The 24,171-nt window shown below is 37.1% G+C and overlaps 1 protein-coding gene across 16 annotated transcripts in view; it reads right to left on the reverse strand.

Moving 5' to 3' along the window:
* Positions 1-24,171, reverse strand: part of INPP4B (inositol polyphosphate-4-phosphatase type II B) — a 248,411-nt gene that overhangs the window by 165,150 nt on the left and 59,090 nt on the right. For 3 of the 16 annotated variants that reach the window (XM_085544947.1, XM_085544939.1, XM_085544940.1), the window contains one exon: positions 3,586-3,632. The exons of 12 other annotated variants lie outside the window; for them this stretch is intronic. The gene's annotated coding sequence lies outside the window, so the exon portion shown is untranslated. Of the gene's footprint in view, positions 1-3,585; positions 3,633-4,285; positions 4,304-24,171 lie in introns of those variants that run through there. One more of the 16 variants, XM_085544941.1, reaches the window with a different exon arrangement.

The following is a 24,171-nucleotide window of genomic DNA, read 5'->3' on the forward strand; positions in this document are numbered from 1 at the left end:
ATTCTCATACTTCAGTGAGATTCTAAAGGGACTAATGTAAACTATTCCTTTAATGTTCCTTTCTTAAATATTTCTTTACTCCACATGCCACATTTAAACATTCCACCAGAAGAAGGAACTTAAGGTTCCATATATTTAATGTTGTGTATAACTTTTTAAAACAGCTTATAGCATCTGTCTCTCATATAAGCTTGCTCGCCTACTTATTTGCTACATCTATACCGTGCCATTTGGCCTGACAGGAACAGATCCAAGTTTTTTGTTGCTGTTGTTTGTCTGTTTGTTTTTGACAGTTTTCTGCTCATTTTTTAAATAGACAGCTTGATTCTACGTTTTCTGAAAAAAAAAAAAAATTCTCCTCACTTACCTAACACTACCATGGACTTTCATGGCACTGATGGTCTTTCATGAACAAAACACATGGGAGAAAATTTAACTCAGTTCTAATGCTCAGATTAGACAGTTTTGAATCACGAGTAACAAACAGGAAACACTTCACAAAGTCTGCCAATGATTTAAGACAATCACAGAATTGCTTGGATTGAAAGAGACCTTGAAGCCCACATAGCTTCAACCCTCCTGCTGTGTGCAGGATTGCCAGCCACTACATCAGGCTACCCAAGATCTCACCCAACCTGGCCTTCAGTGCCTCCAGAGATAGGGAATCCACAGTTTCTCAGGGCAGCATGTTACAGTGCCTCACCAACCTTCAGAGTGAAAAGCTTCCTCCTAACCTCAGGCTCCCCTATTTTGGTTTAAAACCATACTCCCTTGTCTCATCACTACTAGACCATGCAAAAAGTCAGTCCCCCTCCTGCTTATTAGCTCCCTTTAGGTACTTGGAGGCCACAATGAGGTCTCTCTGGAGCCTTCTCTTCTCCAGGTTAAACTAGCCAAGCTTCCTCAACTTCATAGGAGACTTGCTCTAGCCCTCTGATCATGTTTGTAACATGAGCTGGACCCACTCCAACATCTCCACATCTTTCTTGTGTTGGGGGTCCCAGGCTTGGACTAAGTACTTCAGATAGAACCTCGTAAAGGCAGTGCAGAGGGAGATTAAGCACCTCCCTGTCCCTGCTGACCACCTCTCTTTTGACGCAGCCCAGCTGGTTCCTTACTCTAGAACTGGCCATCAAAGCACAATCAAAGCACAGGTGACAAAAGTTTAGAATACAATGAGGGAGGGGGGGGGGAGGGGGGGGGGAGGGGGTGGGGGCGGGGAAGGTAGTATTCTACAGGCTGAAGAATACCCAGTGTATCACCTAAAGGAAAGAGAACACTAATGAAACAGCGCAGTAAACCTTGAAGACATATTATGGGGTAATTATAACCCAGATATGATTTTCAAGTGCTATCACGAGGTATTCTTTGAGACCCAGAGAAAGCAAAATCGACGATCTATATCTTAAAGTCCTTATAAGAAAACCGCTAAAAGTCAGCTTAGGAAATCAGGCAATAACACTTCAAAAACTAACCAACAGTTTAACTAGAATCAGCACTCTACAACTATGTCTGTTTTAACTCTTCAAATTTTGAATCAAGACATCAAAATCTACATAGTCTTCCAACTAATATTTACAAGACAAGTGTAACAAGACAATGCAACCTGATTCCTTCAACTGAACTGGCTGAACTGAGTACAGGAAAGACTTCTGCCTGCCTTTGTCCAAAAAAAATATTCAAGTCCTATTTAATAGCTTTACCCCTTGTCATACATACAGAAGATAGTTGTTCTGTTGATATTCAAGCTGTATAGATGAAACCTGCTAGTGTGACAACTCTCTAGACACAGCATTTTCTCCAAACCTCAGGTGGGCAGAAAATGGAAGCCTGCCACTGTATAAAGATAATTAACTTTCTGGTGCATGGCTTTCAGAGAAGTCAGGCACACAAAAAAGCCAGGAATAAGAAATCAGTCTCCCTCTAGTTTGCTCTAGTTTCTGCAACTTAAAGGCTTCGTGTTCAGGTTTATAAATGAAAACATACGCATAATACAAACAGCATACACCTAAACAGAACAGCTATCATATAAATAACAAAGATTATATTACCAATGTGTGTCAAACAATGCAGCGTGGACAAACGTCTCAGCTGACAAACAACAAAAGCTACAAACACAAGAATGGAAGGTAAAGAGTAGTTCAAGTTTTCTGCATTTTGGAATGGCAGATACCAGATAACAAAAGCCTCTCTTCGGGGAGGAATTACTCCATGCTCTATAGCAATGCAAGCTGGGAGGAAGTAGCTCCACAGTTTCAAATAAATTTGTACACTCCTCCAAGATGCACAACCAAGTGCCAAGTTGAGAAGATGTGCAGTTATTTTTTCTACATACGTTAGAGAACAAGAAGGAAAACAAGATAGAAAGATAAAAGCATAGAGCTGCCACAAGAGAAAGCAGATACTGCTGTGAAACAGTTCCACACCCGGACACAAAATTGAAGAAAAAGAACTTCAGAATTACTACTGTAATATTAATAGACTTCTAGTCATTTAGATGAGCTGTGCTCTATCTGGCACATAAGGATCTAATTAGAAAGTTATTTATGAATGAAATAACAAAATGGTTATCAAGGGATTACACATCTCTGACAGAGATCAGCTTTGTCCAATATCTAAAGGGACTCTACATTACACTCTTGATTTACATAATGGATAAGTCATTTTCAACCTCTATTTATAAGTATTCTTGCAAGGAAAACAAGTTACCAACAGAAATTATGTGGAAACCTCATAAAATTATTAAAATGGACACAACTGTAGTCACACAGAAGTAACAAAATTTTACAGCGATATATCCATTACGAAAAAGACCAAAAACCCACTAATTAAAAAGGGACTGCATAACATAAGCAAGTATACAGCTTGAGCATCTCAAAATGTTGCTTGCTTTAAACACTGGCAAAGATTATTCAGTACAATTTCAACCATCTGAAATCTTCTCTAACTATATATTCTATTGCCAAATTCATATTCCCAGCCTATTCAGTACTGCAAAGCTTATGACCCACACTGTGTGATAAGGAAGGTAAGGCACAGCCACCTTTACAAACTGTCAGCTCAATGAAAGACACTCAAGTCATCATCTTCCCTACTATGATTAAGCAGTCACGTAATGCCACTAAATGCCAACTTCTTGCTGACAATAATACCACTGATTTACATTCACTGTGGAAAATTCTGTTGACTTACATAACTGAATAAATCCTGCAGAACAGACAAGTGCTTTTAATGAACTATTAACTTTAATAAATGTGAATATTTAACCAATATTCTTTAAATTTTAAAATGCATTAATAATAACGTGTAAACATTTTAATTCACACTCTATATTAAATCAATTTATTATGCATAAACATTATTTTAAAAATACAAATTAAACACATTCTACACAAAGCCTGAAAGGACCTCAAATTACCATTCTCATCTGAAGTTCATTAAACAGAGTTCAGATTTGAATTAGTTAAGTTATATTTTGTGTGCAACTTGAGTGCCATATCACAACATATACCTCAGATAACATGATTTGAAAAATATTGTTTTACATTTTTTGTGTCTTCTTAACGAGATAGAAAAAAAGCTTACATTATTAATATTGGCTCAGCTCCCAGTATACTGCCTTCATAAATAGCCTAGAAAAAAGAAATGAATGTTAACCATACTTTAAAACAAGGCACTGGCAGCTTGATTACAGTTTTTACCAGTTTTAGCAGTACCAGAAGGGTAAGGAAGGAAGAATACCAAAATGATATCACTACAGAAATTGTGTATTTGTAAAATGCATTATCTTTGCATATTTAAAGGTTGACAATGAAGGATGTTTCTTTCCATGTCTGCCAGTTCTCATTACGTTATAGCAGCTCTCACAACATCTGGCATAATTTTCAGTAATTCCCAATTGCTGGAGCTACAACATCACAAGCTTTTATTATAAATCTCAGCCCTTCTGCAGGTGGGGGGTTTCAGGAGGGAATCTAAGCATTCAAAGCCACCAGGTTCCCAAAGCATATTGCTATTTTTATTGCTTTAAAAACAAAGTATGATTTTAAGCTATATTTCTAATACTTAAGGGTCATGCAACTACTCAAATCTTGTGATTGTAATACTTCTTTACAAAGAAGTAATTTCTACAGAAATTTCCTTACTGAACTCAATTTGAATCATGAGAGCTTACATCAATCCCATAAAAAAAAAGGCTCAGCTGTAAGAGCCAAAGAGATAAATAACCTCCTTCCAACAGGATGCCCAATGAGTGAGAATGATGGGAAGAACACCAGCCCCTCACCTGGGAACAATTACTTTGTCCTTCATGATGCATGGACATACGCACAGCTCTCCCCAAGATTTCCCCTCCACTCTTATTTCTCCTCTTTTCTGCAGCTAAAGCAACAGCAACCCTCTGGCTCCTTCCCAAGCTCAGAGCAATGTGAGCAGGTTTGCTGGAATACTGCTCTGCCTTCAGCCCTGCCTCTGGTTTCTGTGCCAAACACAGGCAATGCCTGGTCCTTTTTCCCTGAGGAACAAAATTATGCCCATTATTTCATATGCGCAAAAAATTTCTGTATTTTATATTTGAGGGAAAAACAAAGCAACCAACAAAAGAAATCACACTACACAGAAGCCCAAACCTTTAAGGGAGAAAAAAAAAAAACAAAAAAAAACAAAACTTAAAAAGCTTCTAGCTTTATTTGAACATAATCTATTCATATGTTAGGTTATTTGAACGAAGACTAACTAAGCACAGACAACTATTAAAAAGAAGAAAAGTACATTCATGCAAACAATTGACTCAGGATAAAGATAGTCTGATATCAGTAGAGGGACAGTACTCATAAAAAAGTCACTTGATCTCTCAGGCTATCCACAAGGGAAACCAACAAACCTCTTCCCAGTCACAAGCTGTGAAACAAAGGCTGCAGTTTTACAGGCAAACTGACATAACAGCTAAAATTCATAACTGTGCTAGGTACCAAATATATCTAATGGGCCATAAAATAAAAGTTATGTGCTCAGTATGATTTCTTCCTCCACAGCCAACCCATCAGATTCCACCAGCCATAAACAGCCTGATCCTTCCCCTTCAAGATATAGCTGCTTTCTCACATCTCTCCCCTTTATCAAGAACTTCTATTCTCTTCTTGCCCCTCCTCCAAGAAATTACCTTTTCATTCTGAGATGCTAAATTTGATCTAATTGATGCAAGCAATTACCTTCACCTTTACTTCCGTTTGAATATTGCTGGTGCTGGTTTGATTTCAGACCTTAAAGGCTTTTGATTTGTAATCAAGCGTTTGTCACTACTCAGCTGTAGAAGTCAGCCTAATTGATGACATAGTCTCTGACTGCTGATCCCATTCTTCATCACCACAGATGCAGAGAAAAAAAAATGGGAGTGATGACCCCACAGACAGAAGATTTCACAAAGGCATCTTCAACAGGTAGCAAAGCAAGGTTAACAGGTAAATATGTGCAAGCAAGAAGGATACTGACTTACTTGAGCAGGTACATCACAGTACATTTAAACACAAACTAAATTCAGTGACTTTACATACAATGCAAATAAGGTTTCCAAAGTTATCCATATAGGAGATATCATTTTTATAAAATGATCTGTCAATACATTAGAGCAAACTGTAATCTGTTCTTAGATCTAGCCACCCTCCTTCTGTAAATAAAACTTTTCTTTTTAAACTTTACAGTAATCCAAGTACAAATAACAAATCCACAAAGTTCAGCCATGGCCCATGGCTGCAGGCTACAGCTATGCTATCATTCTTCAAAGCCAAAAGCACAAGACAGAAAGGACAATCCACACAGGCTGCTATCAGTGAGCGTTCCAGAGTCTCAGACACATAAGTATCATGTTCTACATGCAAAGCAGGTACAAAAACAAAGGCATTTTAAGATTCATTTACTGATTTGTAATTATCTAGAAATTACCTACTGATTACAGGATCAACAGGCATTAAATATTTCTTTATTTACATCTAAATGCTATTTCAGTACATTTTATGTGTCTCAGAATAGTGATCAAATTATAGTCTAGGATACCACGTGCTGCCAATGAACAACAAGCATCAAACAGACTGTTGAAGTTAATGGTAAATGGCAAACTCTACCATGCTTTAAAACAAATATCATTCACGGAGTCATAACACAAATATCCAAACCACTGGCTCAATACATAGGTACTCATACTCAGAGAAATCAGGGCATCTATCTTTTTAAAGCATTCCGCTTTAAGCATGCAAATTTTGCTCAAAGTGATCTACTAATTCATGTTTTGATATCCATTGAGAAAAAACAAGTACATTACCTTCCAACAGACGCACTTAAGTTTGTGATGTTATACGTGACTTCATTAAAAGGCTAAGAAGCTGTGTAAAGTTATCTGGTAGTACTTGTATAGTGACTCAAATTTATGCTTCAAGTTGCAAAGAACTACTGCACTTCCTAAACTAAAACTAACTCTACATGTAACATTCAGGGAAAACAGTGGGACTTACACAGAACAAAAAAAAAAAAAAAAAAACCAACAAACTAACCACACATAAACACATCACACCACTGTAGTAAAATTAAGTTCTATTTAAAAAAATAGAGACAGAGAGAGAGAAATAGAGAAAAAGAGAAGTCTTCCAGAAAATTTTGTAGACCATGTAGTCCAACTCAAGAGTTTCACAACCCTTAAGTTACTGAAGTGACACCTTATTTCCAGCTGATATATTCCAAACTAAAAACGTCATTAAAGATGTTCAGAAGGTTCCCTTAAAGACTATTAATGAAAGTTTTAAAAACACTCAAATGAGAGGGACAAAGAAAAAAAAAAAGTACACAGTGTTACTTATGCATGTTTTTGAAATTTACATTGAATATCTGCTCATCAACACAACCAATGAGAACAGGCTATTCTGCCCATAGGTAAAATCAGTATCTATCTTCTCAGCAGCTTATTTTTGTCTGTTTAATGCCCACTACTATTGAACATTCTTAAACAAAAGCAGCCAGAGGTGGAAAGTCTTACCCAGTAAGGGATACAGAAAAGAAATCAGAAAAATATGGAAAGGAGTAGTGGAGGTAGAAGCTTAGAATTGCAGAATCACGGGAAGACCTCTAAGATCATCCAGTCCAATTATCCAAATATCACTAATATTTCCCGCTATGTAGAAGATATACAACAGTTTTGATGTACACAACAGGACAATGTGGAAGACTAAAGAGTTCATACAGCTGAGCTAGACATGACTTTCATTTTTACCTCTGAAAATCTGAGGTTGGATATAAACTGTAAATCTAACTAATGCAATAACTGTCTCCTAATTTGTAGGGAATGTTTTTATCTAGCAAGTATGTCAAAGGCTGATGCTGTGCAGCCATAGGCAGAGAAAGCATTTCTAGCAGAATTCACAGCAGATCATCCCTAAAGAAAACTTAGCTTTATTTACAATATAATGATACATTAGTAGTCTCAAAAGAATCTGCATATTTGAGTACTCCAAATAAGAAGTACAGTTTGCTTACGAAACTATAAATGAACATATGCACATATATATATATGCACAAACCGAGTATATTAAATACTATGCAAAGTTAGGTTGAATGTGTAACAACACAAATGAGAAGCTTTTTCAAAGTAGAACAAGAACATATGTTTTTCTTGTGAACAAAGCAACATTAAAATGATAGCACAGCAGAGACTTGCTAAATAGATATGAAGAAATAAGCTGTTTTTGTTGTTGTTGTGTTATAATTGTTCATACTGGACTTGTAAATCTTTACCTAAAGCATTCTAAAAGCTTACTGGCATTCTACAGTAATTTTACTGCATGCTTACTGAGTAGGTATAAGATATAATAACCTTTATCTTGTCCTTTTGCATTTTCATTCTCACTTGGTCATAAAAAGACAGGTTCAAGATTCTGAAACAATTCTTTCAAATACTCAATTACAGATAACAGTAATTAACTTTCCCAAAAGCAGTTTCAGAACAAAATTAAAATACATTCATGTTTCTTATTAAAAGGAAGGTGCAACTGAAAGCACAGAATTAATGATGATGAAACTACACAGTGTTCTGGAAATGTCAATGCTTATTGTAAAATAACAGCTTTGAAATACTTTTCAGAGGCAAGTTCAATCTTCATTTGGTCTTCGCAGTCTGACTTGAAGCTGTAATTACTAGTCTCAATAAGATGGGGGAAAAAAATCCATAGATGACATACTTTAGCTCCAATCATAAATAGCAAACCAAAAGCATTCCAATACACATTACAAATGCTTAAGTGCAATTGTAACCACGGTATTCTCTGGAAATTTGTAGAACCATGCTCATTTTATCCTCACAGACACTGAAATAAGCAGTAACTCCACTTCAAAAATATTTCCAATTTGTCTCTACAATGTTTTCAAAGGTGCAACAGCACAAGTAAATTTGTCCACCAGAAACACATCTACAGATGCAAAGTATCCACCTGCAAATATACATTCTTAGAAAGCTTACATGTACTGTTATGCATTTGATCCTTTTTGGTTTTAATAACAAAACTTTTCTTCTACACTGTTAAATTCTTCACTACAGAGTTTCAGCAGCAACCCAGAGGCAAAGTAGAGAGTGAACAAGCAGCAGAAGGAAGCAGCCGCTGTGTGCAATAAGTTTATAGCTATTTTTTTTATGTTTCCATCTACTTGTGTTATTCTCTACCTAGAGCAAAACATAACATTCCCCAACAAACTTTCAGAAACATTTCTTTTTCAGCAGGTCTCATCACTGCTTTGGCATTTCATCACCACCAAGAGCCATTTATTGCTTCATATATCATCTCACTGTAATTGCAGTGCCTTAAACACTGAGAGTACAGTTCAGTACTCCCCAGGCAACTGATCAAAATGACATAACAAGAAGGGCAACCAACAACCTAGGGTACAAAAAAAAAAAAAAAGCACATTAAAGAACTAATAGACTATTACACTCAGCTGCACAGAAACCACATGAATTCATTTACAGCATCGACTTCAGCACCCAGTATGTCCATCATTATTACTACTGTATATGCCAGAGCAGCTAACAGTGACTTTTAAAAGTATTACAGAAGATGTCTGTTTATTATACTAACACACTGTAGTCACACTCAATGGGATGTAAGTAGTACATGCCAATTAACTGCTTTAAAGTGACTGCACACCATTAATCATTTAAAAAAAAAAATCAATTAAAAATAAGTTTAGAATTTTAAATATTTTTGACCTTGTAGCTGTTCTAAGAATTCAACATAAATGCAATACATCTGGAGAAAGAGAAAGGAAAATTAAATCAAACTAATTTCCCCTAATCTTTCTCCTAACTATTGCACAGATATGCAAGATCAATCTGTGTTAATTTTTTGCTGCAGAATATCTTGAGATAAATTTTCAGACAAGCAAGAAGTCCTCAAGAGAAGAAGCTTTCAGTAGCACATTATCCTATGCAATATATTAAAGATGAGAACTAGAGCTAACATTCAACTTATGCTGTTTTTAAATTGACATGCTGAGCACATTATTAAAATGCAACCAGAGTTTAATCCAAGAAAGTGGCTAGGAATATTAAGTGGCAGTAACAGCAGTAGTATCACATCCACTATTTGAAATATTTCGCTAGCAGTTGCTGACCACACTATAATAATTATCTCAAATATGGTAATCCCAAATTACGCTTCTTGTGCCCATTTAAAGCTTCTTGCATCTGTTTTTGAATATAAATTATCTGCAATTTCAACTCCAGACTATACTTTGATTCTACCTCATTATTTGTTGTTGCTGTTTTTCCTTAAGGAAAAAAAAAGGAAAAAAAAAAAAAAAAAGATCATCTTCTGAGAAGTTACTCTTGCTGTCACAACAGAGCACCCTAAAGAAGTGATAGTAAAACATTTCATTTCATCAACAGACTTACTGCTTAACTCAAAGTTGTCAAGAAAATCCTAACAAATCTGTATAAGTGAGGCATTTTACAAGTATGAATCATTAACATGATGTAACATCAATACAATATCATATTATATTGTCAAGAAGGCTGGATTCAGTCCTTAGCTGTTGTGCCTTATTTAATTTACTCTGTGTATTTTCATCACCTGAAAAGCATACTATATAATGAGGAAATACATGAAAATTACATAATAATTATAACTGAATGAGTTTTCCCAGCAAGAACAGTATAGTAGACAGAAATTTTGCCGGTTAGATTTTTTTTTGTGGGTGTTTATTTCCCCACAGTGACCCAGACATTTACAATTCATAATGTAATTTCAGTACCTATGGTCCCCTGAAGGAAACACTTGAAAAGGCCACAGTGAAAGGGAATGTAAAAGAACAAAATGAGCTTTCCAGATGATAGTGCTTCTTAACATTTTGCAGACACATTGCAGCATCCTCCTTCTCCATGGGCTGCTACCAAATGCCTGCTAACTTTCAATACTGGAGTAGCAGAAAGCCTGATGGTTGACATAACCAGCAGCTGTTGGGATTTACAGCTTAATGCTAATGCTACATTCACTTCAGCCTGAAAATCGTCCAATGCATCAAGCTGGAAAAAAACTCTACACATTAATTAACACAATCCACACACAAGATAGCTCATTTGGGCTCCCTTTATTAACTACAAGTAACAGTTACTTTACTTGCCCCATTTGGTCTTAATGTATAATGTTTAATGCAGAATATAATTATTACCATCTTCCTATCTATGAAGGCATCAAGATTGCCTGAGAAGCTCACTTCACTAAAAATGCAGTGGATGATATGAGGTGCAATCCTTCTAAGCAGCTCATCAAGAAAACACAAACCCAATCACTTTTTACACTGGAAATTAAAGCTTTTATTTCTTTTTTTGCTATTGGCATTCCACATCACGACATCATGTGGAGCACAGAGAATAACTACACATCCCAGAGGACCTCATGGTCAGAGAGGACAATACATCACAGAAGTGATGCTTGCTCTCCCTCTCGCTGCCTTGTAGCAGGTGTGGGTGTGCTTCCAAGCTGTGCACCTTCCATTTCAAAGTGGGCTTCTTGGTCTTCAGAAACCACCTCTCTCTCTTATTTTACTTGATTTATTAGCCTCAATTTCAATTAGATTGTATTCTATTGTGTTATCTTGCATTCTGATATCATAGTAAAATAAGTTTTCCTCCTTAAATCATTGCTGCTGCTCTGTTTCCTTAAGCCCAGCTCCCTATTCCTTTCTCCTTTTCCTTTCCCTCTCCCCTTCTGTCATGGACATAGATTGATCCATGACAGTTTTAGGAGATTTTTGTTTTCCAGTGCCGCCCAATGTAGGCAACAGATTATTTGGCTATAGCTGAAGAATATCTCATGACAGGCAACCACAGGAAAGCAACTACAATACATTGCTTTAGCATCGCAACCACAAAACAGTAGGACAAGGAAAACCCTGCATGCACCTCTGCAAAATTACAGCAGTAGTATGAGCAGAGCTGTTCTGCCAGGCAGATGAAGAAAAGCATTCTGCTTACACCCAGCAGCAAGCATCAACTGCAGCAGCAGTGTCAGTACTGGTACTGGAGGCCAGACTGAGGACAGTAACAGGGCATGGTTAAGTCCAAGTGAAAAAATCCCCCTAGAAGATGCACATTACCTGAAAACAAGAACACACACCACAGATTTTCAGTTGAAGACAAGCTACCTGATTTCAGCACATTACCTCTAGCATCCCACAGTGATGTTGTGGCCTATGAAGTTTACAGCAAGTACAGAGCACCCATAGGACCAGTACAACTAATGGGGCAATTAATATTCAACAAAGGGTTCAAATTTGTATTAGCAGCATCACTTAGGTGTAAAAAGTACATGAAACTGCACCTTTTATGGCAGGTGAAGGCAGAAAATACAGCATTAAGACAAACTGCGTCAGGTCTCTTCTGAATTAGGGTCATCTTGGATGGAGCCCTGGGCAGTCTGATCTAGTATTAAATATGGAGGGTGGCAGCCTTTCATGTGGCAGGGCGGTTGGAACCTGATTACCCCTGATGTCCCTTCCAAGCCAGGCCATTTTATGATTCTACAGTCTTTCAGATAAAGCTCAGGAACAGCAAAGTAGCATCACTGACTTAGATGAAGGCACAGAGTGAACCCTCAGCAAGTCTGCTGATGATACCAAACTAGGTGGAATGGCAGTTACACCAGAAACTTAAAAGAGGTACCTTTGACAGACTGAACAGATAAGCAGAGAAGAACATCATGGAATTGAAAAGTACGACTGCAGAGTCCTACACCCTGGAGAAATAACCACATGCATCTGTACAGGCTGGGGCTGACCTGATGGAAAGCAGCCCTGCTGAGTACCTGGGAAAACTGGTGCACAGCAGGCTGACCATGAGCAAGAACACATGCTTCCTCATGGCCAAGAGGGCCAATGGTATCCTGGGGTACACTGGGAAAAATACTGCCAGCAGGCTGAGTAAGGTGATCCTCCCTCTCTACTCCTTCTTGGTGAGGGCACATCTGAATTACTGTGCCCAGTTCTCAGCTCCCCAGTGCAAAAAAGACAAGGGGCCTGTCCAGCAAAGGGCTACAAAGACAAAAGGTGCTGGAGCATCTCTCCAGTGAGGAAAGGCTGACAGAGCTAGACCTGTTTAGACTAGAGAAGACTGAGGGGAAATCTCATTAACGTGTACAAACATCTTAAGGGATAGTATCAACAGGATTGGGCAGATGTTTTTGGTGGTGCCTGGCAATAAGAGAAGAGGCAGTGGGCTCAAACTGCAACACAGGAAGCACATGAGAAAAAGCTGTTTCTCTATGAGGGTGACTGAGCACAGGAATAGGTTGTCTGGAGAGATTGTGGAGTCTTCTTCTCTGGATATATTCAAAAGCACCTGCCTGGATGTGATCTTAGGCAATGTGGTCTACATGATCCTGAAAGAAGCAGCAGGGTTGGACAAAATGATCCCAAGGCATCCCTTTGAACCTCAACCAGTCTATAATTCTATGATTACTGACAGCTATGTGTAACAAGAAGTACATATGCTACTGTTTTCCGTTGCAATTACATGCCAGTGTGTCAACACTGAATGCCTCCAATTCCCCCCTGATTTAGATCTTTTACATATCTCAGGTTTCCCAAATTGTCCCTAGACAGAACTTTGCACCACGGCTGCAGGGCAGTTGTCACATCCAGGGCCAAGCAACTGCAGGCAGCTGCGCTGGGCTCCTCCAGCTGCTTCCCTGTCTCCACAGAAAATGCCTTCGCTGATCCACTACATCTAAATTTTAAGTGGTCATCCTTTGCTAATTCTTTTGGTGTACCACAATTTCAGCCTTAAATTAAGTCATGCTGACCTTCATAAACTCCATGCTTCAGCATCATGGATGTAAATTACTTGATATACAGATGAAGCGTAGTGCTTTTTGTTATGCCAGGGAAAATTGTCATGTTTTATGAAGTAAGTAGACTGGGGAATCATTTTTCTTCAGTACAGAAATGTCCAAAACACAGCTTCCACAACATAATACTAAGTCTTTATAACAGTCATGACTAACATCAAACCTTTTTTTGTCAGTTAGCAAAGGCCAAAGGACAAACACCAAAAAGAAAATAATTTATTATTCAAAACTCTAGTATAAGAAGGTACTATTATAAGAAAACAGTAAGAGAAAAGACTACAGCAATCATGTGTTACTGCCTTCTGTAATTTTTACATACCAATAAGTTATTAGGAATAAAAAAAAAAAATCTGAATCTAAAATCTATGATAGAATTTCTAACTGCTGAGCATTTATCAAAGGCAGACTATGCCAAAAGTTTAGAAAGGTAAGTGAAAAGTCCAACACGTTTTTATATTTCCAATATGGAAACCTGATGTGACTTGGCAACCATAAAAATGTTCTATCACATTGAGGTCACCCTGCTTCAGCATCACTGCATACAAATTCTGTTAAGCCTCTAGGCTTCCTCCATTCTAGGTGTTAATTATGACTCAGATCTGTTCACATTAAATACCCATTTCCAAGCACCTTTTTATGTGAAAAAAATTCTTATGCATGAGATAAAAAAAAATAAGCTCACTATTTCCAGATTAATAAGAAAAGAAAGAATGCTGCATTTCAACACAGTGCTGTGACACAAACATTTCTATGATGAGCATCTGCTTCCATGCCTTCTTTGAAGAAGTTTGGTTATTCTATTGTGTGACCTACCATATACTGTGTGTTCTGTTTTCATAGCTCTTCAAAGCTTTCATTGTTAAACCAGCACAATTCACACACCGTTGAACTAGGGAAGACAGGGATTTATCTGCCACAAAGTATTTCAGAGCCCAAAATCCCACAAAATATAGAGTGAAGAAAGCAACATGGTTGGGTCAGTTCAATTCCCATCTGTAAGTAGATGTATAACAAACAGTAAGTAGTTTTTCTGTCCCCTGAAATGATTCCTTCCTCTTTCCATACTACTATCCCCCACTGCCACACACTCCTTGCACTTGTTTCAGTACTCCCTCTATGAGATTCTCCATAAGTAGAACCCACTATTAACATGAAGAAAAACAGCCCAGACAGAAATGTAAATATTTCTGTCAGTTTTGTGGACTGAATTAATTCAAGAACTACCAGCAAAAGCACAGCGGTAGGCACAGAATCATACAGCTGAGACCAAGGGACAAGCCAAGGACTTGCCTTTAACAGCATCACACTGTAGATGCATTCATCTGTGCTGCACAGCTTTACACATGGATTCAAACCACCAGTTAAAAGGACCTGGTGATATTGATGCTAATCACTGTTATTTCAACATTACTGTAGAGTTAGAAAAATCTTATTTACATTCTCTGCTCATATGTCAATGATCTTTAGGTCTCTTATTTGTTTTAAACACAAGCCCAGGAACACAGTTCTTCAGCAAGGTAAAAAGACAACAACTCCTTAATGAAAAGCACTACAAGGACACAAATTGTACAGGAATCTCAATCTATATTAAAACTTTATTTCTTCTCAGTTTCTTTCCCCTTAAAATCTGTATTTGGTATTCCAGTAAACCTAGAAGCTATCTATTTCAAGTTCAGTGAAGATTAAAACACAATATTAAAAAGACCACCATCAGTTAACTGATATCCTTGAACACCTGAACAAACTTTTCTTGGCACACAAAAAATAACTAAATAGATATGAGAAACACCAAACAGAACAGAAGCCTAATAACAGACAAACCCCTGACCAACTTGTGCTCCTGGCTGGAATAGCCAGTGACCCTGCTTCCCTACAGCTGCCAGCATTTCCTGAATACACAAAGCAGTCAGCTGCTTCAGTGACATTTGAGGCCCTGCAAAGAAAAAAACCACCAAAAAATCACTTAATCCTGATTGCTGGGAGTTGACATTGTAAACCCAAAGAACATCTGCCTCACCACAAGCTGAACAGATATATGGTCTCATTTTGTTTTAAGGTAATGTGAGCTTGCAATCTGCTTTTGGCTTCACCTTTTTTTCTTCTGGAAATAATCACTGTATTAACACTGTAGGATGACAAAATATTTGCATAAAATCACAGTTAGCTTTAACAGGACATACATGCTAGTGCTAAACTTGACAATTACATGGTTCTACTGTGTTGCAGTGACAAGACTTCTGTTGAGACATGAAAAATATATGTATGATTAAAGATGAAGATCACAAGGTTGAAATACTACCTTAGTTAAGCTCTTATTTGATTTTTATAATAATTAAATTGGATTTTCCATGCAATAACTGCAATGACAATTCTCCAAGGCTAACTCACTTTACTCCCACTTAGAAATCCCATACAAAATCAAACCCAAAGTTTGTCTTCTCTGTAGAAAAAAAGATAGCAGATTTTATTTCACTTAATCTGTAGATGGCAGAATAAAGGCACTAAGTTCACACCAGAAAAACGCAATGTTTTAAATTTTATAATCAATAGAGAGCATCCAAGCCCAAGCTCAGCCAAAGAACACACTGCTAATTGTAACCTCATTTCAGTTCAGAGATTGCCCTCTGGAACTCTGCCCATGCAACTAATGATGTCCAAAAATAAAGAAGCAGTGTGACATCCTGGGATTGCACATTCGTTACCCAAACCAGCACAGAAAGAACCCAGGTTAACCTGCTACATCGTGAAGACATGTTCTGAGATTACAAACAGCCTTTTCTAGGGTCCTAAATGGTCTTAAGTCAACACTCTAAGTGAGCTAGTTAAGCATCAAGACTACAACTTAACTAGATAACCAGTTACATACACCAACTAATTTTCATAATGCCTTAAAGTTTTCTTTTTAAATACTTGCCAACTTGAGACAGAGACAGCAACCATTACAGGCAATATAATCATCACAGTTCAGGATGGGTAAGTACCTAGTAATAGTTATGTTTTAGCACAGCAGCTGCCAAAAAGATGTTTCAGACTCCATTCAAACATTTCACTGTACGTGAAAAAGCAGGTTCACAGCCACACATTAGGCTGTAGCAGAGCAGGACTCAGCTCTGCCTAAAAATGGAGACAGGTCTCCAAATGTTTTTCACAAAGCTCAGTTCGAGTGATGTCCTCCATCTAAAGGGGGCACTGCCATAATGTTATAACTACATAATAACAACCGGATATAGCTTCCTTAAGTACCTTGTGTTTCATACTTAGCAAATTGCAGACTTCTAGGTTGCTGTCATACAGACATGCCTTACTACTGATCTCTCTCCATTAGCTCAGAGACATTACAGATCTACATTCATTAGTCTCCCTAAAAACAACTTTCCTTTTTTTATGTAGACTAACAACTGTCCTCACTTCTGCCTAAGAAAGCTTTATCTGCAAGAATAAAAACTTCCACTGTTATCTAATGAGGAGAGAGAGAAATAAGTATCTGTTTTCTGTCACTGAGAAGAACCTGCCACTACCTGGGAAGAGATCCAGTATTTAACACAGAATTATAGAATAACTGGGGTTGGAAAGAACCTCAAAGATCATCTAGTTCCAGCCCCATTGCTGCAGGCAGGGTTGACAGTCACTATCAAGCTCTAGATCAGGTTGCCCAGGGTCCCATCTAGCCTAGCCTTGAAGATCTCCAGGAAATGGGCATCCGCAGCCTCTCTGGGCAGCTAGTTACAGCACCTCACTACCCCCAATGGAGAAACTCCATTAAGGAAGGTTCATAATTCAAAACCAACCAAGGAAGAACTTTACTACAACAACAGATTAGTATTAGGCCTTGTTCTTGCTAAAATCGGTGGACTCTCCTCAGCAAAATCTCCTTTCTACTATCACTCAAGCAATACTCATCTAAAAAATGTCATCCAGCTATTCTAAGCCCACTTTTTACTATGACCTTAAATACTGCCCTAAGTTTTATAAGACATGAAGGACAAGTATAAACCCCAAAATCAGTACATCTGCAGTTTTTTTAATTGTAATGTCTACAGAATAGTCTACAATATGATATTTGACAAACCATTTCCCATGAATTAAGGTTAAACTCTGTATCCTTTAATCCTATTTACTAAATTCTGTCAGATCAGTCCTTCACATAAAGAATTTAACTATTCCAAGTAAAGAAATAACTATTCCAAGTAAAACGTGTACAATAGATAAGCCTACTTGTTGTTCTGTAACAGATACACTCTCATTGCTCCTGACCTTATCAGCTCTACATCACTGACATATTTCTGCCCCTGCCACCTGCATATTAATAGCTACTTCCCTCTATTTCACCACCACTTGGTCATACGCTCCTTTTCAAAATGCTACTGTTACTTTGCTACATGACCATCCTCCACTTTTTAAGGTAAACATAATACATTACTTGATGACATGCCATGTGTAAAGGTACTGAATTGTGGAGCATATTTTGACTCAGAGTTAAAGCAAACATAACTTCAAGTCTTATTTACAAAAGTATAAACTTGAGGAAGGCCTATGTTATATAAATACAAATAAAAACAAAAGCAAGCACACAAACAAAAAACAACTAGAAGAAATAAGTAGAGAAACACCCTTTTAATTCATATGTGGGAAAAAAATTCCATATACAACTTGAGTTCAAAGCACAATGGAGTGTTTAGAAAAACAGCACTACATTTTAGAATTCAAAAAGCAGAGCTTACTTGAAAAAATCCATCAGGTGCTTCCAACTGAAACAGAAATAGTTTTCAGTTTCCCGACGCACACTCTTCTTCAGTCCAAAGTAACCATATCTAATTTTACCTCAAACCAGTCTATCCTTTTTGCAAAAAGGGGATACAAGTCTGCAAAACTTGCACACTTGTCAAAATTCATGGTGCACTGTTACAAACTGTAGCTGGATCAACCTGCGGGTACGTAGTTCCACATTTCACCTGTTTCATCTATCTTTGTACTCAAATAAAACACACAAAAACCAAATGCGCTGTGGTGAGGTTTTGTTATATTTACTTTCTACACCAGAAAACAAATGCATTTCATCCCACATGTTTATGATGCCTCAGATAATCGAATTCTGAAAGGTTGATATAATTTTGCCACTAGCCTACTGTGACATTGGGGCCCCCTAGTATTATCCTACATAACTTGAAAGATGAACATTATCACTGCACTCTACTAAATTAATTAAGGCTTATGCACTTTTGCCAGCATAATGCAGGGAGTTTACATCTTCCATATTTGTGCAACCAAAAAAAATCAGATATGCATTATGATCATCATTGCCTTTGGGGGGTTGCCATGTTTGTTTGTTTGTTTGTTTTGTTGTTGTTTTTTAAGTGAAGAAACTTAAACTTGAAATTTGAATTACAGGAGAGGCCCTGCTGAGCTCTGTTCCTTAGAGGAATGCTGCCTCATATTGCTCCTGCTGGACTGAAGCAGCGATATTATTCCCTTGCGTTGAAATTTTCTATTACACACGCAGTACTGGATCACACAGATTTCCTAAGCAGATGATTGCTATCTTTATACATGGATACAGGCTTACAAGCTGTTAATATTCTATTAGTTCATTTGGTGAAAAGAGCAGGAAAAGACTATACACAAAATACTCTAAGAATGATGCACCCCATGCTCAAGCGTTAGAGGATGTTGAGTGTTTAATGCTTTTTTCTTGAACTCTGGTCCCCTAGAATAACTCTACACTTAACAAAGCAAAACATAACTTAATAGATGTTCACTGCATGATCAGTGACATCATGCTTCATGTATGCATATAGAACAAACGTTCCATTTGTTCTTTCCTTTATTTTCTTCCATTGTCAACACTTGGCTTCTAAATGTTTTTAACATTTCAGGTTAGAATTTCTTCTTAACAGGGATGCTTATCTTCAAATACAAATATAATAATGGGACTTGCAAAGCTTTCAGCACTGAATTGAAGAAGCCGTGACACATCTTACAGAAATAAGTTTTCCATTCATACTTATAAAGAAAGCTAATACTGAATGCTAGTGGGAGTGCTATTACCAATATAAAAGTCTGAGAACATTTAAAGGGATAAAATGTGAGGACCTCAAATAAAATAAAATCAACTCGAACAAAATGCAAGAAAACTTGCCCATGAGAAAAGAGCACAAAATATGAGCGTACTTGGTAAGAATTCTTGTTTAAAGATTATGAAGAATGACAGAAATTCAAGTATAGCTATTAAATGTCCTGTGCAATTCTGGAAGCTGAATGGTTTGCACAGTAGGTAAATGGGTCGTTTAGGAGACTCTGAGGCTGTAACAACAGTAAAACTTTCCTTTCGTGTCCCTTAAATCAGCTCTATACCCTGGAGAAATCATTTTCAACCTTTCATAAAATGTTCGGTTTTATTCTTTTAATGTTCTTCTACTATTCAACAGAATCTTTTCACTTCATCTCCCTCTTCTCTTGGTCCAAAATATATAGTTCTTTCCCTCAAGGGACACATGTGTGCTTCCTCTTAAAATATAATCAGCCCGTCAGTGAGATAGGATTATTTTTAAAACCATCGTGACCCCTGATAGTAAAGCAACATGAGAGAACTTTGATGAATGAATCCTAGACAATAATCCAGTGACTCACATGAATATGATCAAACAAAAAAAATTCAAACAATGTGGAAGTTATACTCCTTCTGAAGTGTTTAAAATTTAAGAACAGCTATTTATTTTAGGAAGGGAAAAAAGACCTTGTGATTACGTTCAAACATCTTATGTTGAATTATTTGATAAATTAGAGAGAAATGATCTGAAAAATACATGTAGTACAACTTTGAGCTGTTCTTTACTACTTTTTCCCAGCCATCTTCATAGATACACCACTTTACACAATGGATTTAAGCTACACTTTAAATATTAATTTTACTTTTTTTCCCCTAATCTTGGGAAAAAAGCTCCAAATATAAAAGCATTCAAAATGAAGTGACATTGGACTGTATGAGCCCCTGGTCTCACTAAAGTAACATTTAATATTTATTGCAACACCAAGTACATTTCCTTTCCCTTTCTGAAGATATAATTGGAAATGCAGCCCTAAGTTCTGGGTGAGCTGGCTTCACCCTCCCTCCTTCAAAAGAGGAAAATAATCAAACACACTGAGATGAGATATCAGCACAGAACTTCAAAAATCAAATGCAAGATAAAATTCTGGTACTAAAAATCACTTGGCACACATACTGAAGAAACAAAAGCTTAAGAACATGAAAGAAAGATGGAAAGAACATATCTGACTAGAAGACTTGAGCTTTGTAATTCACTCCCACTTCAAAAAGATTTCTGCATGCAAAAGTACTATTCGATGAAGAAAATGGCTCCAGCAGCACAGTTCACACAGTACATGCCAAAAACCTTCAATTTTCAGGTGCTATACCACTGTTCTCACTCTTACATTACAGTTACTTAAAAGGCAGAAAACCTTTGCAAACTACTTAGATCACTTCTAAAAGTAATGCTGCCTATTTATTTCTCTGGAAACTACAACAGATACAAAGAATACTAATTAATTGAGCAAATTCTCAGCTACAAAACACTACATTTCAACAAAGTCACCACTACTCGCTATACATGTTTTTACCAGTGATGAACAAAGGTCTGCATCCCGCCCTTATAAAAAATCTGCACACAGTCTGGAACATGCCTTGTCTTTCACATCACTGTCATGACTGCTGAAACACACCACCCACCACCTCACTGTGTTCACATACAATGTCTGTCAAGCACCAGCAAAGTGATGAATGTAAATGGGTGTCATTTTATCCACAAAGAGAAACTTAATGCCATACACTTGCATCATATGCACTACCATGACAGACACCATTTTGTCACACTGCCCCTCTGCTGCCAACTGTTACATAGCAACAAAATATAAATGGAATACTGGTGGGAACGTTCAACCTTCACTGTCATTCCAACAACAGCCACCTCCAACATCATGGGTCAACATAAGAATATAGGACATACTCATTTCAGAGCAGTCCTCATACAAATGCTAAAAAGATCCAGCTGAATGACATCTTGAAATCTTACTCAATTTTCTTAGGATGGCATTATCCTGATATTGGCCCGAGCTTTCTGATTTTACTTAATTGAAGTAATATCCATTAAAAAAACAATTACTTTGAAGAAGCCTAAAAAGAGAAAGTTCATGATGGCTATTTCACGTCTTTCCCAGATACCTCTAATTCTGGCAAGTCTGCATGACTTCTCTAGTAAAAAGCAATGGTTGGATTCCTATGCAAGTCTGTTTAATGTGAAAAATAAAACAACCAAAAATAACACCAGTTTTATAAGTTTCTCTTCAACATTACGAGAAACATTTGTATAGTCATATTGCTTATAAAACCAAAATCTAAGTGATAACAGTGCCTAGTAGACCTAATTTTATGTTGAAACAGTGCTTTGAAACTGCTAAAATTCACAAGTGGATACTTAATAAAAACCATACATTACCATTCACTAAGAAACACTACTATCTGTTCTTCAACCTGGCAAGGTATTTTAGCTGATGATTCCATAATGTTTTGTCACAGGCTACCATTATAAAGGATAAAAGCAGCTGTGGGTCAAACACAGTTATCCAGTGACTTGAGACCTGCACCAAGAATGAATCTGATTTGAGTTCACATTTTGAATCACTTTACAGTCTGTGCATTCAGCAGAATCACTGTTAAAGCACAGGTTGCTATTTTGTTGCAAAAATTGTTCTAGAGAAGACAGACAAGATAAACTTCTAACGCTGTTAGTTTACACCTTACAATACTTGAATCAATTTTCTTCATTTTACACTTGTGATTGATATAAAACAGTAGCTATCAGAGTCCTCTCTGGACAACAAAGATTTCATTTTGTGGAAAACTAGGAGACTTAACCGAATGGTGCAAACTAAAGCAATGAACTTTTATTAAGGCTATGTACACTATCTACTGAAACAAATTCTCCTCCTCAGTATGTTGCCTGTAATATATCCCTTATTACTGAGCTACTGTCATCCCACCTTGCAAGGCATCAGCTTGGGAGTCAGACCTGATGATCTCTAGAGATTCCTTCCAACCCCTACAATTCTGTCATCCTGTGATTCAATGTTTATGTCTTTCCAGTTGTGCAATTCTGAGGAAGAGAGCCTGAATCCATAGAATTTGCTCAAAGTAGACTCAAAGGAAATGGATCTTCTTGCTTAGTATTTTCCATACACAGCATCTGATTTTTGTCTCTGTGCAGTTGTTAGTAGCCTGTTTAAAGTAGACCCACATAGCCTTTGCTGTCATTTCCAACAGGAAGGCTGTGATGTCTGGTTTTCCCATAAAAATTAAGTTATCCACTTAAACTTGCATATGAAGCTATTAAATACTGAAAATATTAATAGTGCTCAGGTGGTTAAATAAAGCATTCACCTCTAGCACTAAAACTGTTTTAAAAAAAAAGTGTTGTCTTAGAAGTACCAAAACCAGGGCAAAAAGAGAAAAACACATGACTGGAGGAAGCAGAATGGAGGCTTGGCAGAACAAAATTTCTGACTCTATGCGAGCTGACTATAAGTAAAAACAGTTAGAAAAAACTACTGTTTAAACACATAACATCTCTATTCTTTTGAAATATGACTTAAAATGCAAGGGCTTTATGGACAGGAACCAAGCCATAATTCCTCCAGAGTTTAAAGGAATGGTTCAGATAAGATGTACGCATTTTTTCTAGTTCTAAATTACAAGGGAATCTATATTACCAAGTATTTCACGTTTTTATCTCTGCTGCATAGCAACTCTTTCACTTCATTTTGTTCCCACCACACTTTAAGCTCTGAAGAAGAGTCAAAATAGCAAATATCAGCATGTGATGTCAGGGGCCTATTGCTCAGTTCAGAGGCAGTCACATCTCAAATATAGTAATTAAGATACATTAGGCAGCTACATATTCATTTAGCCACTAGAGGCTGAAAACCAAGGCTAACTTTAAGTAAGCAACTCCAAACACTTACTTATAAATTATAAAATCCTACACTGACCTAAAAATTAAAAATAACTATAAATAAAAATTCTACAATGAATCTGTTACAGATGTTTAAATCCTACTAGGCACAACTGAGAACAATCAGAAGAGCTTCAGTAATTCCTGGTCTCATCAACCACCTGCATACTGTTCAAAAACTGAAACTGGCTGCAGTTTCTAACTCAGATGTACTACAGGCTTCTCAAATGTCAAATTTACATGGAGAAAGTAGTTTCACATTCACAGAAATCACACAAAATGAACCTGAAATTATCTATTTCACTTGGACTCCCCTTAATGCCTGATTCGGTGATGCTGAGCAATGAAGTTACCTTCCAAATTTCCCTCCTTCACATAAGGTCTGGCTAGGGAAAAAGTCCCATCTGAAAGAAGCTGTCTTCATACCATGCCCACCCCTCCCTCATCAAGAGACTCTTTCACTCATAAGGCACCAACTCTGCATGTGCTCAAAAACAATTACCATTTTATTAAAATCATACTACTTAGATAAATAATTATGAACTTAATTGAATCTCTTTGATCAAATACATCGATTAATATTTCCATTCTTTAGTTCTGAGATGAATCCTAGCCCACATAAAATAAGTACTCTACAAATTTCAATAGTGATTTTACTACAAAGAAAATTATACACCATATAAAACCAGTCTCCAGAATTTACATTCCTCAGCAAGCTACACAAATCAGGAGAAATTCCATACTCCTCACATAACAAACCAGAACTGAAGTTGTACATACAAAACTAC

The sequence above is a fragment of the Coturnix japonica genome, chromosome 4, assembly GCF_054131305.1.
Source record: "Coturnix japonica strain WE chromosome 4, WE-NBRP24, whole genome shotgun sequence".
In the NCBI taxonomy this organism is placed as follows: domain Eukaryota; kingdom Metazoa; phylum Chordata; class Aves; order Galliformes; family Phasianidae; genus Coturnix; species Coturnix japonica.